The sequence below is a fragment of the Euleptes europaea genome, chromosome 15, assembly GCF_029931775.1.
Source record: "Euleptes europaea isolate rEulEur1 chromosome 15, rEulEur1.hap1, whole genome shotgun sequence".
NCBI classification, from domain to species: domain Eukaryota; kingdom Metazoa; phylum Chordata; class Lepidosauria; order Squamata; family Sphaerodactylidae; genus Euleptes; species Euleptes europaea.
The window spans coordinates 32,572,599-32,591,119 of NC_079326.1; the positions used below are offsets into that span (position 1 = coordinate 32,572,599).

General features: G+C 40.3%; 1 protein-coding gene across 1 annotated transcript in view; it reads right to left on the minus strand.

Moving 5' to 3' along the window:
- The window catches only part of ITGB6 (integrin subunit beta 6), a 78,651-nt gene extending 66,307 nt beyond the window's left edge, over window positions 1–12,344 (minus strand). The window contains exon 1 of the mRNA XM_056861429.1: window positions 12,205–12,344. The gene's annotated coding sequence lies outside the window, so the exon portion shown is untranslated. The remainder of the gene's footprint in view (window positions 1–12,204) is intronic.
- Between the last annotated feature and the right edge of the window lie 6,177 nt (window positions 12,345–18,521).

Below are 18,521 nucleotides of genomic sequence, written 5' to 3' on the forward strand. Positions count from 1 at the left end.
TTTAAAGAACACACGGAGGTTAGAATTCACCAAAAATAACAGAAACAATACCTGTATCTTTAAGGAAGGAATGCTACTGACTGTTCAGAAGCCATTTTGGAGGAGGCTAGGCAACCACAACAATATTATTGAGCCTTCTAAACAGTTTCTATAAAGCTAATCAGAGTGGGGGAGCCTTTGGAGGTCAAACCAGCACTGGAAAAGGTCCAACCCTCTTTCCTATTTGCTCCCTGATGCCTGATGGAGGAGTCACTAGTAGGGTTTGCCAGCTCCAGGTTGGGAATACCTGGAGATTTTTGGGGCGGAGCCTGAGGAGAACAGGATTTGGAGAGAGGAAGGATTTCAGTGCCACAGAGTCCAATTGCCAAAGCGGCCATTTTCTCCAGATGAACTGATCTCTATCGGCTGGAGATCAGTTGTAATAGTGGGAGATCTCCATCTACTACCTGGAGGTTGGCAACCCATATGGTGACCACTGGAGACTAACAAGCCCAGTGGTCACCACTGGAGACTACCCATATAACTGGGCCCAGCCTGGGCGACCAGGCAACTGGGTCTGACCTGGCACTTGGAGCCACCATGCAATTCAGCCTAGCCCAGCAACAGCGGTCCATGTGAAGCTCGGCCTGATTTTTGCTGGGAAGAGAAAAAAAAGAAAGCTGACGATGGGGGACAGAGAAAGGTAAGTTGGCTGGTGGGTGGGAAGAAGTGATGGAAGCAGCAAAAGAGGAGAGGCTATGGGGACTGCAAGGGAAGGGAAAGAGGAAATAGTGGGAAGTGGGTTACAGCTGAAAATGAGAAGCCTCCCACAAGACTTTGACACCTTGCTTGTCTGTAATGTCATCAGCATAGAAGGCACTCTGGGTGTGCAGTACTGCTTCCTCGATTGACTACAGATGTCAACATAGATGCTGAATCACTCCTACTTAACATCATTATATAAAAAAGAGTCAGTCAACCAGAGTTAATGCTTAACCTGATTAATAGAAAATAAATGTCTGAATAGGTAACATAGATAAAATGGAATGAACAGAGCTCTTTTCAAGCAAGATTGATTCAGGCAAGATTGTCAGACAACTGAGTCAGTTTCTATGAAAGACAAATGTGATTTTTTTTTGTCCTTTTGGTTTTACAGAAAAGGTTCAGACATGAAGTAATCCTATAAATACACAAATGTTCTCATTGTATCATGGTACTCTTGGTGTTTTCTGTTTTTTCAGAATGTTCTTTTCAGGCTAATGGTTTACTATCAATACAAGTGCTCCAGAGGGAAAGTTTTCTTAGGTCCCTGAAGATAGGCATAGAAAAGCACTAATTAAATAGCCTATTTTTCAGGTACAATAAGTATAAGGACCACAAAACATCTCAGAATTTTTCTGCAATTAGTAGGTATAAGTGTACTTAATTCTGTATTGAATTGTGGCTGTAATGTTCCACTGAAATCTCAGGAGTTTTTCTATGAGCTTAGCTACACAATCCTTCAGAACACATCCATTTGTTCTTTTGTGGGACCCTTCTGATATCCTCAAAGCCAATGGCCCCCTGGGACAAGAAATATAATGGAAATAAATGCCTTACTGTGAAAGAATATTGTCAGTTTCAAACATACTGCCATACACAAGTTAAACCTGAGACAATTCAAGGAAATCGTTGTTGGTGTACTGCGGAAGTGAAATTTTTAGTTAATTCTAGTGAAGAGAAATTGTAGGGGACTATTATGGGGCAGCTTTGCTACTGTTTATGTCTTTTAAAGAGCTAGGTGGTACATATTGTCAAAAAAGGAATACAAATTGTGTGGAGCTGTGTCATTCCTTGGTTATCATATCATGTGCATAAATGCTATTGGTGGCACTTGTTCAACTACATATAGAATCCTAGCAGATGGGTTTGACGTCATTTCTCGGTTGTGCTCCAAGCTGTTAGTTCAGGGGTGGGGAACGTCAGGCCCGGGGGCCGTATAAGGCTCGCGAAATCATTTGGTCTGGCCCTCCATGGGTCCTGGTTTATCTCTAGCTCAGAAGGATGCTGCCCGGCCTGAATCTCTTGGGTCCAGCTGGGGACAGCAGAGCTCAAAAGCAAGTCACTCTACGTGGCAGACACTTCGAGCCATCTCCAGTCGTGCCTCTTGGCTAAATGTTTGACCAAATATAGCAGGCTAATTTTTAAGTTGATAATTTTGTATGGCCCGTGAATGATGTCATAAATATCCAAATGGCCCTTGGCAGAAAAAAGGTTCCCCACCCCTGTGTTAGTTCCTATGCTGTTAGTTCCCAAGTACGTTGTTTTATCAACCTGGATCCTTTTGATATCAAGAGTCTTTCTTCCAGATAAGTCCCCCCTCCCTATAAAATGTAAACACTTCATTGCCTTCCGTTTTCTTCAGTTGGACTATGCTGCTGCTAAAACACTAGAACACTAAAGGGTATCATACTTAAATTTATGCTGGATTTTTTGTGGCGTCATTTTGTGGTTATATTTCTGGATGGGGCTTTTTAGTTTTTTGACTCTACTGCTCTTCTAGTTTATTTCTTATGCTGATTTTATATAGATTTAAATTTTTATAATTTTAGGCTGCTGCTAAATATTTTATGATAGGTTGTTTTTAGCTTTTTAAACTATATATTTTAATTTCCCAGAGTTCCTCTGTATATTATGATGGTAGTAAACACAGTAAATAAATAAAGGAGAAACATCCCAGCCAGTACCCGACCATCCCTCTGTAGGCTGCGGTCACTCTTCCTACCTATCAAAATACCACTGTCATAATATCCTTTTCCAAGAGTAGCCACCACAGATTCACCCCAGTTTTGTTTGGGCTGCAAATGCTGGCAAATTTCAGACTCCATGGACATTAAGATCCATGCAGCTACATTAAATGAAATGATAGAGAGACAAAGGTTGATCCACACAGCAGTAATCATAGGAAGGTTATCTCGTATGCCTCACTGAGGGCATTAGCTTCCTAGCCATGAAGATGGTTCAGCCATCTATACAGAATGTTCTAGAAGTAGCTGTGGCCAACAAGGGGGACTTTGTCATAAGCAGTCCCAAAGTCAGGTCTAAACTTCTGTTCCTCTTGTGTTACAGATATTTAGCCTGGTGTGGCCAGAGGCATGAACCTTTGGCTTGAGCCAAAAAATCCTGGGCTCTTTGCTCATGGCTTACAGACTTCAGCCCTGAAGTGAACCAGGTCAATGGCTCCAGGTCCAGCCCAGGGTTTGTACTATTGTCCTATTGTTTTCCTGCACATTTCAATTGTATTTTGTAAGCTGCTTTGAGTTTCCATAGGGGAGAATAGGGGTAGAAATATTTACATAATTAGACAGACTGCACACACATTTCACACAGATACGTACAAATAAATATTAGTGGCATCTGTGTGTGGTTCTTTGTGGCACTTGCAATTGTCATGATAAAAAGGTAAAAAGGTAGTCTCCTGTGCAAGCACCGGGTCAATACTGACCCATGGGGTGACGTCACATCCCCAAGTTTACTAGGCAGACTTTGTTGATGGGGTGGTTTGCCATTGCCTTCCCCAGTTGTCTACTTTACCCCCAGCAAGCTGGGTACTCATTTTACCGACCTCAAAAGGATGGAAGGCTGCGTTAACCTTGAGTCCGCTACCTGAAACCAACTTTTGTCGGGATCAAACTCAGGTTGTGAGCAGAGCTTTTGTCTGCAGTACTGCCACCCTTTAAAAATCTTTTGTAGAAACATATATTTTCAGTACTCCTAGAGATACGTCCAAGTTGCATTTTGGACAAGAAATTTCGTGATGGGTAGAGTTGCCAGCTCCGGGTTTGGAAATACCTGGAGATTTTGGGGGTGAACAGGGGGAAAAAAGGGGGGGAAAGGGAGGCGGAGAACCCAACTTTAAAAAACAAAAAGCTGGGTGCCCAAAGTTGAGTGGAAAAAATAAAATAATAATGGAGAAATATATTTTATTTTAAGGTGCTATATAAGGATTAAAAACATTAAAAATAATAAAACATGGCACAATGGTATCTTATAAGGTTGATAGACCTTGTGGTATAGGTTTATCAACCTTATAAGATGCCATTGTGCCATGTTTTATCATTTTTAATGTTTTTAATCCTTATATAGTGCCTTAAAATAAAATATAGTTCTCCATTATTATTTTATTTTTTCTACCCAACCTTGGGTACTCAGCTTTTGATTTTGGGGTGAAACCTAAAGAGGGTGGGGTTTGGAGAGGGGAGGGACTTCAATGCCATAGAGTCCAATTGTCAAAATGGCCATTTTCTCCTGGGGAACTGATTTCTATTGCCAGGAGATCAGTTGTGATAGTGGATATTCACCTGGTGAAGTATTTGAACTCTGGTGGACACCTTGTGAAGAACCTTTATTCTTCTCTTTTATTTGCTTGTTGTTTGACTGTTACACACATTGTTTAGCTGTATTGTCAGGTTGTTTAGTTGTTTTGTCAGGTTATAGAATATATATGGTCCATTATGTCTATGTTCATTTAATATAAATATCATTGCACTTATTTTGTATAGTGGTCTACGTTGCTGAAGCACAATTTCTATTTTGCTATTCTCTACCAGCACATATTATTTTGCTTGTATCACCTGGAAATTGGCAACCCTAGTGATGGAGACTAATTTTTTACAATGCCTGATTATGGATCTTCCTCTGTAAATTACATAAAGTATAATTAAATATAGGTGGGAGGTTATGTTTACTGTTTTCTGATCTGCATAGATTCAAATTGTTTCTCTTCTCTCTGGTTAAATTGTTGAAAAAGGTTAATATCTCATAGGCCTTTTATGTATGGCTGTTTTCCTCGTCTTCACCCGTCTGACGACTTTTGGTCTTTGTGCTGATTATGCATGCTGTTTCTGACCGTCAGAGGTCAACTTGCTCTCCCCCTGTGTTTCTGCACATTTTGCCTGGGTTTTCAGAGACCTGTTTTATCTCAAATTTGAAAACGTGGGCAAAATGCTGGGAAAGGTGGGGGGAGAGCAAGGGCTACCTCTGACAGTCAGAAACGGCATGCAAAACCAACACAAATACCCGAAGTCATCAGAGGGGTGACCGCAAGGGATGCAACCATGCATGAAAGGCCAAATATTAATGGTTGTTCAGTTCAGTTTATTGATACAGCGATTGCCAGCAAAAGAGAACAAACATACCTTAAATACACTATAAATAGAAAATAAGCAATTACTAAAAACCCAGATAAAATATTCCCCTTCTAAAAAAATGGCCAAAATTTTTAATAACTTAGCATTTAAAATTATTGACTCTACCCACCTTTTCTGAGCAAATTTTAATCGCTACAGAACAGAATTTAGCTACCTGTAACAGTCTATTGAGAGAATGAAAATCCAAGAGAACTGCATGAACATGCTCATCTTCTATAAAGACCTTCTCTGTTTTCCTTGCATTTGGAGATGAGATGGCAACAACCCAAAAAGCACCTTTTCTGTGGCAGCATCCAGATTTTGGAGCTCTCTTCTTAGGATATTCTGCCTTACCACTCACGGGGGGGCTCACAATAACCATCCTAAAAGGTAAGGCGGGTGTACGAGAGAGTGACTGGCCCAAGGTCATCTAGCGAGCGTCCACGGCCAAGTGGGGGTTTGAACTTGGGTTTCCCAGATCCTAGTCCGTCACTCTATCCACTATAATCAGCAGATAAGGCTAGGCCAAATCTGTCCTATTCTCTCATGCCTGCAAGGATGCCTGAGATTCTTTTATCTGGTTTAACTGCTATTCTTTATTATGTTTTAATCCTGTGTAGGCCGATTCAAACCATAACAGAACGAGCAGTCACGTTATCAACGTTTACACTGCAGATTTAACTTTGCCAGTTCCTTGCCCTCATGTTTAAACTGATAACCATTGCATTTCTGTAATTATTAGGTTATGATTCAGACACTACACTTGATCTTAGCCAAAAGTCCAAGAGGCGATATTAGGTTATGAAATATCCATAGATATTGTCTCTTCATCTGTGCAAGAGGACAGCACAAGGTACGTGTGAGAAGTGCTACAGGACAACTAAAAATATATATATCAGGGACCTTGGAATAGTGTGGGAAGGGTGGGGTGGAAACACCAAAATAAATACTAAAGAGTGCCCTCTGGTGTATGCTAGGAGAATAAATTGTACCCTGACCCTTTTTGTAATATCAAAACTTCAACCTCTTTCAATTTTACAAGTTTGGAGCTCTAAGCCCCGAGCCTCAACTTTAAGACAAGTCCTTTCTCCTTCAAGTTTCTTTTTTTGGGGGGTCAGGGGAGTTAGTGCATAGAAAATGAAATACAGTGTAAAGAAGAAGTGCTAGAACATCTGGTAAATTTTCTAAAAGTTATGAGCTTTTGAATACTGTATTTTACACATGGGCAGTTTATCCAGATGTTTCTTTGCCAGTTACCCCAAGGCTACTCTATCATACTTTTCTGGCAGAAGATTCCTTTCCTTCTGTTTTCACAGATGTGCTCTCACAAAACAAAACAAAAATATATGCTGCTGTCTATTAATATTCACATCCTCACATCCTTAATGTCTATTTGACCTTTTCTTTACACCAGCTGTAGGGAGGTATTTAATGAACAAAAGATAAAATATTTAGCACCAGGGTGGCCATTTTATTTAGGCCAGATGATATTTTTGGACATTCTAGTTCAAGGCTTGGTGAAGTTGGAGTAAGAAGTTGGAGTAATCCAGATAATTGGATATTGTGATATTGCTGCACTATAGCAGTCCTTCACAACAGATTATCACATAAACTCATTACACCGCCTTATCCTAAATCAGACCGTTGGTCTATCAAGGTCAGCCTTTCTATTCTGACTGGCAGCCATTTTCCAGGGCTCAGATTCAGGACAGATAGAGATCTTTATCACATCACCTTTACCACTGGAGATGCCAGGGATTACACCTGGGATCTTCTGCATGCCAAGCAGTTGTTCTACCACTGAGTCTGTTGTGGGTGGACAAGCAAGCCAATAGTGACAACTGCTATAATGCTATAATAATATGCAATAATGTTTGGATGCACCTTAAGTAGGGTTGCCAGGTCCCTCTTCACCACCAGCGGGTCGTTTTTGGGGCAGAACCTGAGGAGGGCGGGGTTTGGGGAGGGGAGGGACTTCAATGCCATAGAGTCCAATGGCCAAAGTGACCATTTTCTCCAGGTGAACTGATCTCTATTGGCTGGAGATCAGTTGAAATAGCAGGAGATCTCCATCTAATACCTGGAGGTTGGCAACCCTAACCTTAAGCCTTGCCTTGGATGTACATAATTTGGGGACAGAGATTAATGGCAGAGTCCCACTCCCTTGGGGTTGCCAACCTCCAGGTACTAGCTGGAGATCTCCTGCTATTACAACTGATCTCCAGCCAATAGAGATCAGTTCATCTGGAGAAAATGGCCGCTTCAGCCATTGGACTCTATGGCATTGAAATACCTCCTCTCCCCAACCCCCTTCTCAGGCTCCACCCAAAAAACCTCCTGCCAGTGGCGAAGACGGACCTGACAATCCTATGCTCCCTACCCCACATTATATCACCACATGTAGCTTGAGTAAATCATTACCTCAAACTACGTAGGAATTAGCAAGAGTCCAGTGGCACCTTAAAGACTAACAAAATTTCTGGCAGGGTATGAGGTTTCTTTCTTTGGTATGTGAAGAAGTGAACTGTGGCTCATGAAAGCTCATACCTTGCCAGAAAATTTGTTAGTCTTTAAGGTGCTACTGGATTCTTGCTCTTTTCTACTGCTGTTGACAGACTAACAGGGCTACCCATCGTGTATAGGAATGAGAAAAATGTAATCGACTGCATTCAAAAACGGAGCGACATGATCATAATGACATTCAGGAAAAATAAGATGGGTAGCAGAATGGAAGACGGACACAAGTGCCTTCAAATAATGATGGGGGAAAGCAATGCAAACTAAATTACTATCATCCAAGGAGGACAAAACAAAATAATTTTGTGGCTGGCTTTGCCTCCTGTAGCAGCCGTTTTGTGGTTGTGCCCACTATCCTCGGACAGAATTCCAAAAGGCCCCACAGGCTCAGCAAGGTTGAGGCCCTCTGGGCTAGAGGCTTATTTATAAAAAAACGAAAGCTGGAACTACTGATAAACTTACAGGGCAATCAATGCAGTTACTCCAGGCTAACCCATTGAAAGGAGCCCTGTGGTGCAGAGCGTTAAGCTGCACTAGTGCAGTCAAAAGCTCTGCTCACGACCTGAGTTCGATCCCGACGGAAGTCGGTTTCAGGTAGCTGGCTCAAGGTTGATTCAGCCTTCCATCCTTCTGAGGATGGAAATGAGTACCCAGCTTGCTGGGGGTAAAGGGAAGATGACTGGGGAAGGCACTGGCAAACCACCCCGCAAACAAAGTCTGCCTTGGAAACGTCGGGATGTGACGTCACCCCATGGTGCTTGCACAGGGGACCTTTACCTTTTTAACCCATTGAAACGACTGGACTAACTCTCCTTAGGAATGCACTGTCAGAGCTATAATGATGCAACAATATGTCAATTGTTTGTTAAAAACAAATGAACAAACAAATCTCTCTGGGAGCAAGGGGGAAATGGCTACCAAACAGGAAAATGCAGGGAAACCTGCCAGGTGGAAATCCCGCGGCTGCTGTACTGTATTGGCCACTGCAGCTGCAATGAGGAAACCACTCAAGCCTGTCCCTTTGTGGAAAATACCAATGTTTAAATAGTTATTGGCCAGTCCATGATTGTCTAATGATATTATAGTCCATAAATAGGGTTGCCAACCTCCAGGTAATAGCAGAAGATTTTCTGCTATTACAACTGATCTCCAGCCGATAGAGATCAGTTCACCTGGAGAAAATGGCCGCTTTGGCAATTGGACTCTATGGCATTGAAGTCCCTCCCCTCCCAATCCCCACCCTCCTCAAGCCCTGCCCCAAAATCTTCCACCAATAGCGAAGAGGGACCTGGCAACCCTATCCATAAACTTTTGAGTTAGGTGTTTATTTGGAAGTCACAGAAAGGACTAATGGGACTTGTAAGGCTTATTGACATATGTATAAATTCTTATATTTTACATTAGGCAACAGAGGAGTTAATGAATAATCAGCTTTTTTATTCTTCTCTGGTAGTTTAGTTTTTCTATAATTCCCATTCTAGAACTACTAGATAATTCAATTTGAAAAACCGGAGCAAGAATTGATAATAGGATGGACCTCTGCCTCCAGTCTAAATAGTCTGACAAAGGCCCATTTCTTTGCTATGACCTTTGTATAATATCCCCACCCATTCTCTTCTCTATCTTGAGTATTAGATTGCAAAATGCAGGATTCCCTCATCTCTCAAAGGTTTGTCCTGAGACCAGTTAGTACAAGACCAGGAATACGTACTGCATGTAGAAATAAACAAAACCTGTGGCAGAAGCAATCTGCCTGCATGTTTAGTGGATACCACCAGTATACTAGTGGGTTGGGTGAACAATTTCCCAAGGAAACTCATTTCTAAATATTTTTATTTCGAAGTACATCCAGCAAATTCAGTGGGGCTTGCTTCCCAGGAAGTTGATACCAAACACAAGCAGTTGTTATGAGCTTCCAGAGGCATATTGGATAAGCATGATTGAATTGGGTCGAGCTGTAGATTTTTATATCTCGAGGCAGTTCTTATGTTGTTAAATATGAAGAGATCGAGCCATTTCATGCTACCTGAGAAATGAAGTACACTCAGGGGAAAGAAAATGCCAATAAAATATCAATTATGTGCATTAATATATTAAAAAGGGTATATAAACAAAGTGATCACTTACCTGTCGTAGTATTTCTCATTGTTAAGTTTTCATACAAGATCAAACACTATTGTAAGATTTAAGAAACCTAACTCAAAATATACAGCGGAACCTGGACATACCAGTCAATCAATAAAACCATTGAGTCTGGAATTGCATTGCGTTGACCTCTTAAATTTGACTGAGGTTTGCATATTAAGTAAAATTAGGTTGGGACACATTGCTTTAGAACTGTAAGGATAAGCTGACACAAAACCTGCTGCGGTAAGTATCTCCTATCCACATGGAGAAGTTTAAATTGCATGTAAAAAATTGATTTCTCCACTTTTGCTTAAAAGTTAATACAAGAAAATCTGCATCCATTTGACACAAGAAGAAAGAAAATATATAGCCAAAATACTCAGAAAACTAGACAAGGGTAACTCGTTTCGCATATTACTGGTAGATGAATTTTACAAATGTTACTGAAAATGAAAAGCATTTTTTTTGTTTTGCTCAAATGTCAGATTCCATGTCTACTCAGCACCAGATATTTTACACGCATTAAACACACACTAAAGTACATTTTAGTACATTTCTATTCTGTCCTTCATCCAAGGAGTTCAGGGCACACACATCTTTCCTCTTCCTACTCCATTTTATCCTCACAACAACCTGTGAGGATAAGCTGAGAATGGGTGTTTGGCCCAGGGTCACTTAGCAAGCTTTAGAGTAGAGTGGGGATTTAAACCTGGGCTTCCCAGTTCTTAGCCCAACATGCTGACCATTACACAATCCATACCAAATTGACCATAATTGATTTTTTTAGATCAAGAGTTCACATACCAAATTTGATTTCTTATATTAATAGATCACTCTAGATCACATGACCCTTATATGGGGCCATGGAAGATGATTGTTAAGAATAGAGTCCAATGGTTAGGATTTGATGATAAAGATGCAGACATAATAAATCAAATAAAGCCCTCAGGACTGAGTTTGGATAGATCAAGTACCTTATTGAGAGCATGGTGTGCATGTTCACCATTGTTCTTTGGAGTTCTAGTCCAAGCTATTTAAAAGCACATTAAAGAAGAGCATTTATACTCGCTCAGTTAAATTCTTTTCCCTCAGCCATACTAGAAGGCTGATTTGCAGGTGTAGCATATTCAGACCAAGTTTGTAAATGTGGATCTGGTCAGCCTTGAATCCTTAGAACATATTTTATTAGAGTGTGAAATCTGGTCTGATTTGAGGGAAAGGTGTGTTTCCTCCCTCTTAATAGGTTATGTGAATTTATCATTTCAAAAAATCGCCCAGTTTTTTCTTGTAGGTGAGGACTGAAAAACTATTTTAGCAGTCGCTAAATATTTAGCTGCTGTGATTGTCTTTAAGAGGGTTGAATCTCAATCTGTCCAAGACCTTTGAGTCAAAAGATAAGAATAATAGCAAGGCTGGTTGATAAATACTCTGTCCCTCACTACTGGCTGTAGTGCTGAGAACAAGAATTAAATATAGAACATATTTTTATATACATAGTATAGCACAAACTGTTTACTGTTATATGCATAGGCAGAAAAGCTTAGTAAGATTTGTAATGTGCATTATTTTGATCCCTTGATGTGTTTATTGGCTCTGAATTAAACATTTTCATAAGAAAAAAACTAACTATTGTAGACCACTTCAAAGATACAAACTTTTGCAAAAAAAATAAAATACTGAATGAGACTGAATTTATGATTATTTTAAGTCAACTTTCAAATAATAAATTATTGATCTTATTCACAGGGTGTTTTGTATGATCCAAGCGTATTCATTCAATAAGAGTGTTATCAAGACAAAGATGGGTGCTCTTAAATAATAAATGGAAAGAAAGTGTTCAATTATGTGCATCATTCTGACTGGATTTCAAATGGATTTAGGTACATCAAATACTTTCTGGATTGTGCCCCAATGTCCTTCAATAGTTCATTAATCAAAACAAAGTCCTTAGATTACACAGAGCAATAAATCAAATCTGGTTACTGGAATTAAAAACTTCACTGGCTGCCATATAATCTTCTAGTGGAAGAGCAAGAAAGATCCGAAACCGTTTGATTTCAACTGAATCTGTTTAATATCAAAAGCAGCTGAAATATACCATTAATAGAAGCCAATATAGTTCTACACAAATCAGACTGTAATTTTCTTGAGAAATCAGCTTTCACAGCCCACATTAACACAAACTGATTTGTGGAAAATGTGGCCCCACTGAAATAAGTGGGCCAAACTTCCTTTCGCTTCAGTAATGCCAGGAATGTTCTCTGGACTAAAATAAACCAAAGTGGAATAATTTATAAATACATTGATGGATTCCTCTCCAAGGACCCCACTTAAAACACTCAGTGAGAGAACAACATGGATCTACCATGTGTGCTGAGAGATTTTAGGCCATGCATTTCTAAAAAGTCCTTACCTTTCAGGGTGGGCAGGCCTTTCATTTTGGAAAGTGCTGAAACTCATTAGCCGTATCCATGGATTCATTTATCCTTGGTGTAGCAATAAACAGATTTTCAACATGCTGGTGTTAAGCTGCCTAGATTCAATTTAATTTTCTTTCCACAAGCTGAAAGGAATATGTTTATCAAACACATGAAGTTTCTAAAATGGATAAGATATATAAAGAAGACTACCACCACATGAAGACAAAGCCATAGTGAATGACGGGCTGCCTGGTTGATTTACATATGCTTGCGGAAGAAAAGGTTAAAATTAGATTGATGAACAAATGTGTGAGCAGACTGCTGTCTGACAAATGGCAAAGCTATGCCAGTGTATTACTTATGCAGGGGAAATAAGGAGGAGGAGAATATCGGCATTGAAACTTGCCATAAACAAAGGAACGATTGGGTGGGCACAACCGACAACTGTTGGAGATGCATACTTTGAATGGCAGTACAGAGAGGCATAATTGAATCAGTTGCTGACTGGACAAAGAGATTACTCATGTTTTTTGGACTAGTCAAGCAAAATGGCTTTGTTATCCGATTAATGGTAAAAATTCCCTTTTGATGAGTTTACAGCAGCTTGCAGATAAACCTGTTTCTTTGAACCACTATGACTAAATACTCTTCCCTACACTTAGAGGAAATATTTAAAGAAGTGTGAGTGTCTGTGTGTAAAGTGCCATCCAGTCACAGCCAATTTATGGCGACCCAATAGGGTTTTCAAGGCAAGTGATTAAGCAGAGGTGGTTTGCCATTGCCTTCCTCTGTGGTCTTTCTTGGTGGTCTCCCAGCCAAGTACTGACCCAGTTTAGCTTCCAAGATCTGACTAAATTGGGCTATACTATACTATTTCACATTCATTTAAAAAAAATACAGGACTAATAAAATGAATAAGATGAGTGCCTATTCTTCATGTCTATTTTCAATGCAATCACAAAAATCTGATTCTTAAAATGTTTTCTTATTCTGGTTGAGGGGCATTTGGGGTCTACTTGTGTTTGGTTGTAAAAAGGTCATTACAGTAGGCCACCAACACTAATACACTGTAGGAAACTGCCTTGCAGGATCACACCAGTAGTCACCTAGTTCAGAGTTCCTCAAGGTGGTACCTGTGGGATATCCCTTTGCAGAAGTTATGTTGATTTCTTTTCAGTCCGCTTTTCTGCTCAGCATACGTAGAATCATAGAATCATAGATTTGGAAGGGACCACAAAGTTCATCTAGTCCAACCCCCTGCACAATGCAGGAAATTCACAACTACCTCCCCCACCCCACACCCAGTGACCCCTACTCCATACCCAGAAGATGGCCAAGATGCCCTCCCTCTCATTTAACGTAATAGTTCTGTCTTTAATGACAATATTAATTCATCCACAACTAGTCTGTTACTTCTTGGATTTCTTCCAGAAACTATATTAAAAATCAATGTTGCATTTACTGCTTTCTAGTCCTCTGGTAGGAAGGCTGATTTCAGTAACATGTCACACATACTCAATGCAGACTCAGAAACCAAGTCTACCTAATTTTTTTTAAGCCACAGAAGCTGGTAGACCTGGCCTCCAGATTCGGAGACCAGGTCTTCCTGCAGATCAAGTTCAAAACAACTGGTAGACCCATTATTTCTAATGGGAAAAGCCAGATAGCCGAAAACCGGAAAAAGGCCAAATTCTCCCCCCTCTGGCTGTGTTAAAAGAAGAGCAATCTCCTTTTGCCCTATTCCTGCCCCCTGGCTGGTTTCAGGTCAGTAAGAGGGAGGGGGAAAGGCATCTTGGAGGGACCAATAGGAAGGGTCACTGGAGCTTTCCTGTTTGGCCAATGGCAGTAATGCATTTAGCATTGCTTTTAAGCCAGCTTAGTGCAGTCTATCTGGATTGCAATCGAGAACAAACTAGAGAGGGGAGGGTGGAGGGGCAGAAATTTGCAGTGTCTAATAGGATTCAAGGTAAGAAACAACAGTGCTCTTTGGCCAATCACAGAAGGTGTTTTTTGCTTGGATTATTTTCAAAATTTTCTGTGCTTGGCCAAAGAGCATAAAAGGAGCTCTGGTTCCCAGAGCAGGCCATTCCACACAGACGTTTGAGAGATTTCAGTTGCACAGTTTGGGCTTAGCTACTGAACCTCCCTCTGAGGGCATAACTAGAGTGCAAAACAACAGGTAGACCTGGCTTCCGAGTCTGGAGATAAGGTCTACCCATTGTTTCTAATGGGAAAAGCCAAATAGCCGAAAGCCGGAAAAAGCTGAATACCTATTCGGCTTTTCGGCTATCCAACTTTTGGGTGGTCCCTGGTTTTGATATTTGGCCAAAAATAAACCCAAAACAACTTTTTGGGGTTTATTTTCAGTTCTAGATATCAATATGCACAGTCCTACTGCCACCACAGTGACTCTTTAGCAAAGGATTTAGTAAAGTGTCTAACTGTTGTTGTAACTCACAGGGTGTGTCTCTTAAACATATGCTTTGGGAGTGTCCAGTTATTGGGATTTTCTGGGAAGAAGTTATTGCTCATATCAATTTTTGTCCTAGAGCGTTCATTGGTTTTTGAAGATGCTTATGTACTTTAAACTATCTGCCTGACTGTTGAAAGCTGATAGTCAGCGAAAATGGACTCTCCATACTTATACTACAGCTAAAAGACTCATATTCAGAGTAATTAGGTCTCTCACATCCCTGTAGAGGGATCCTAAAATGCTACGAATTTGTCTATGAGCTGTGAAGCTTTTGCAAGCTATTTCATGGATAAAATCTTGTCGCTCCTCCAGGACCTCCCCTCCTATGTTGATGCAGTTAGTGAACTGGAGGCCCTTTGGCTGTCTTCTGTTAACAGGATCTGGGGTGCTGTGAAGCCCAGCATATGCCCCTTAGACCCATGCCATTCATGGCTGGTTAAAGCCAGCAGTAATACGGTATTGGCCCCCCGATAGACACCATCAGTTTGTCCCTGAGCACAGGGGTCTTTCCATGTATTACGAGCAATATGGCAGCACATTGGAAAAGTTACTGCCAAGCCCTTGTTAACAAGTGCCTGGAAGCCAGTAGCGTCATGATTGTTGATAGCAGTGATCAGCCTTTTCCAACCTTCTCTCGAGAAACGTTTTGTTTGTTTGTACCAGATAACGTTTTTAAATTGTCTCTTCTGGGTCATTAGAATGGCTAATAATCTCCTAGAGTTGGTATATCTATAAACTCTATAGATTCTACAAATTTATTTAAGCACATATTGACACTCTGATCAAACCATGGTTTATTGTTGGTTCCAGGTGATATTTTGAACAATGGGTGTTTAAAGAGATGGAAAATTTGCTTCAAATTTTTAGATTGCCTAGCAAATAAAGGTTCATTAATAAACTGGGATATGAGTGCCTGGCATCTATTTAAGTAAAAGATGTTATTGGCCTCCTCTGACTTATTTATTTATTTATCATTCTTATAACCCGCTCTACACCAACAGTCTGGGCTCAGAGCGGCTCACATAAACTATCAAAATACAATAGAACTATTAAATCACATAAAACAATAAATTAAAACCACCTTAACATATTAAAAGCAGAATTACACATTGCGCACAGAGTTGTCATATAAGGTCACAGTATTTGGCCTGCAGGCAGTTATTCGGCAGCGGCGGGTAAAGTAGGGAGGACAGCATTTATAGTAAAACTGTAGCTGACCTCAGCCATAGGCCTGGTGGAACAGTTCTGTTTTACAGGCCCTGTGGAACTCCATAAGGTCCCGCAGGGCCCTGGTTTCACTAGAAAGATTATTCCACCAGGCTGAGGCCAGGGCAGAAAAATCCCTGGCCCTGGTTGAAGCCAGCTGGACACTTCTCAGGCCAGGGACTGTCGCAGGCTACCATATGTGAACAGGATTTTGATATGAAAACATGTCCCATTAGGCTTCATAAGGATAGAATTGTGTTAAAACGTGTTAAAAAGATGTTATGTCACTTCATGGACTGGAACACCTTTGACTGTATAAGCTCAAGGCTTACTTGCAATGCTGTAGAAGCAAACTCAGATTCTGCTGCTATAGTCATTTACTAAAGCTGTCACAGATAAAGGTCACAGCTGCAGGTGTGCTTATCTGATTAAGCAAAACATATTGCTTGATAAGGAATGATAGACACTGTCATATCTACTAACTACTGCAGATGGCAGTCAAGTGCATAGTACTGCTTATAAGGCCTATTGATGAACTACTGGCTAAGTTACTGTTTATTTATAGAATGCTTTAGCTAAGAGATTCTAGAACCAAAGTTGACTGGACCTATTCCAGCACATCTACAAGATAAAGGCTCTGAAAAGGTGTAAATAGAGACCTTTCTCTGACTACAGGTTAGAGAGGTTCCTGATGGTCTAAACCTACTGACCTATGGACTTCCTCCATCTACCAAAGATGTAAAACCTTGGCAGCCTAATTCTTGCGTGAATTAGGAACCTGATTCTTACGTGAATTAGGAACAATCATTTATACTTGTCTCTAAGTCTGGAGAACTCGCACAGAGAGAGGTATTATGCCACACAGTCAGTCTCTCTGAAGACTGTCTGGAATAACTGTCTGTACAATGCTTCATCCTAAATATGTGATGAAGACCCTTAATCTAAGGATTATAAGGGTATGGATCTTATCCATGAGAACTTATAGAAGCCATTGGCCAAATATAAGTCCTCATAAGATCTATCTTATGTATAGACTTCCTAGTTCTGACAGACAAGATGTAAATGCAGCTTCTCTAAGAAGCCCACTACCAGAGCATATTCCAGGGGTTTCTCTACACAAGGAGGAAGCACTGAATATACTCTGCAGTCAATTCTAAGACTGAGGTCTCACACAGAACTGTCTGACATACACATGCATACATAAACATGCATCACAGCCAACAATGGCTAACACATAGAATTACTCCAATTGGAATACATATAATTGGAATACATGGATGGAGATCCATGGAGCCTTAAGCTCTTAAACTATACTCAGTACTCTCTAAAGATTGGCGCTGTCAGAGAGATTGCCAAATAGAGTTTATACTCTACACATAATGTAGCTTCAAATACTAATTAATTACAGTATAGCAAAACCATCAAGGTGGCTCTTAGCTATACAGCAATGCTTACGGCAATGCATACTCAAAGCCATACTCAAAGATGGCTTTCACATAGCCTTTTCTAATTTGAACATGGGCTTCAGACCCATAAACTTCAAACATATAGAGACTCTATGGTCTCATGCCTTCAGTCACAAACAGACTGCTGGAAGAGCTATAGTATCAGCTCTAACATGAAACTATGGAACCAAAGAGATCTCTCCTACCTTTACAACTACTAAAGGCATTGAAATAACAGAATAATACTTAGAGAATACCTGAAGGAAATCTAACTATTCTAAGTGAACTTATAGAATCCTTACAGAAGCTCTGCAATGACATGACTGGGTCCCACATATGCGAGCATTCCAATGGGCCTGCCGCATGATTTTCCCTGTATAAATTAAATCTGGCTCTGGTTGGTGAACCAGCTTCTCACCAAATGGCAATATCAGTTCCATGTGTAATGATGGGTGATCACCACGCATTGGTTCACCTACCCTAAACCTGGAGCAAATGGAGAGGAGATTTGAAATAGCCAGGGGGGGAAATCAACTACACTGGTTCCCTTTTCACTAATCCTTATAAATTCTCCCCCAAAGCACTATTACCATTAAGAATATTAAATCTTAGCTGGAGGGAAGATTGAAAGAAAAAAACCTTCTTCTAAAGATCATAGAATCTTTAGAGGTTCTATCTGAAATCACAAGATCTAGAACATCAACATCTGCCCCGTACAGGGCTGAGAGTATCGATTCATTGCAGCTTCCTATGAGGGCATTCATATCACCAGTTAGCAAGAAAAAAGCATTAGGGAGGTCTTGTATTAAAGAAAATATTGTGTTCTCTATGTTCTACTATAAAGCTGAATATTCACTAATAGTCAAACATGGCATTACATAGATAGTAAGCAAGAACAGTTGGTAACCCTCCAAGTCGAGATTGATAGGTAAAAGATAATTTAAAGCTAAAATCAACTCTATACTATGACATTTGAGAGCCGAGTAAATAAAACAAACAAGACCACCCATGGGTCCATGACCCTTGGAACTAGGAACAGCTGGACTAACAAAAGATACAAAACCAGAAATATTTATGTGTTCTTCACACCAGGTTTCTTGAAGTAAAATAATATCATGAGTATCAATAAATTCTTGTACTTCAGGAGAAGAAACCTGCTAGATTGCAAGAAAGGATTTTAAAAAAT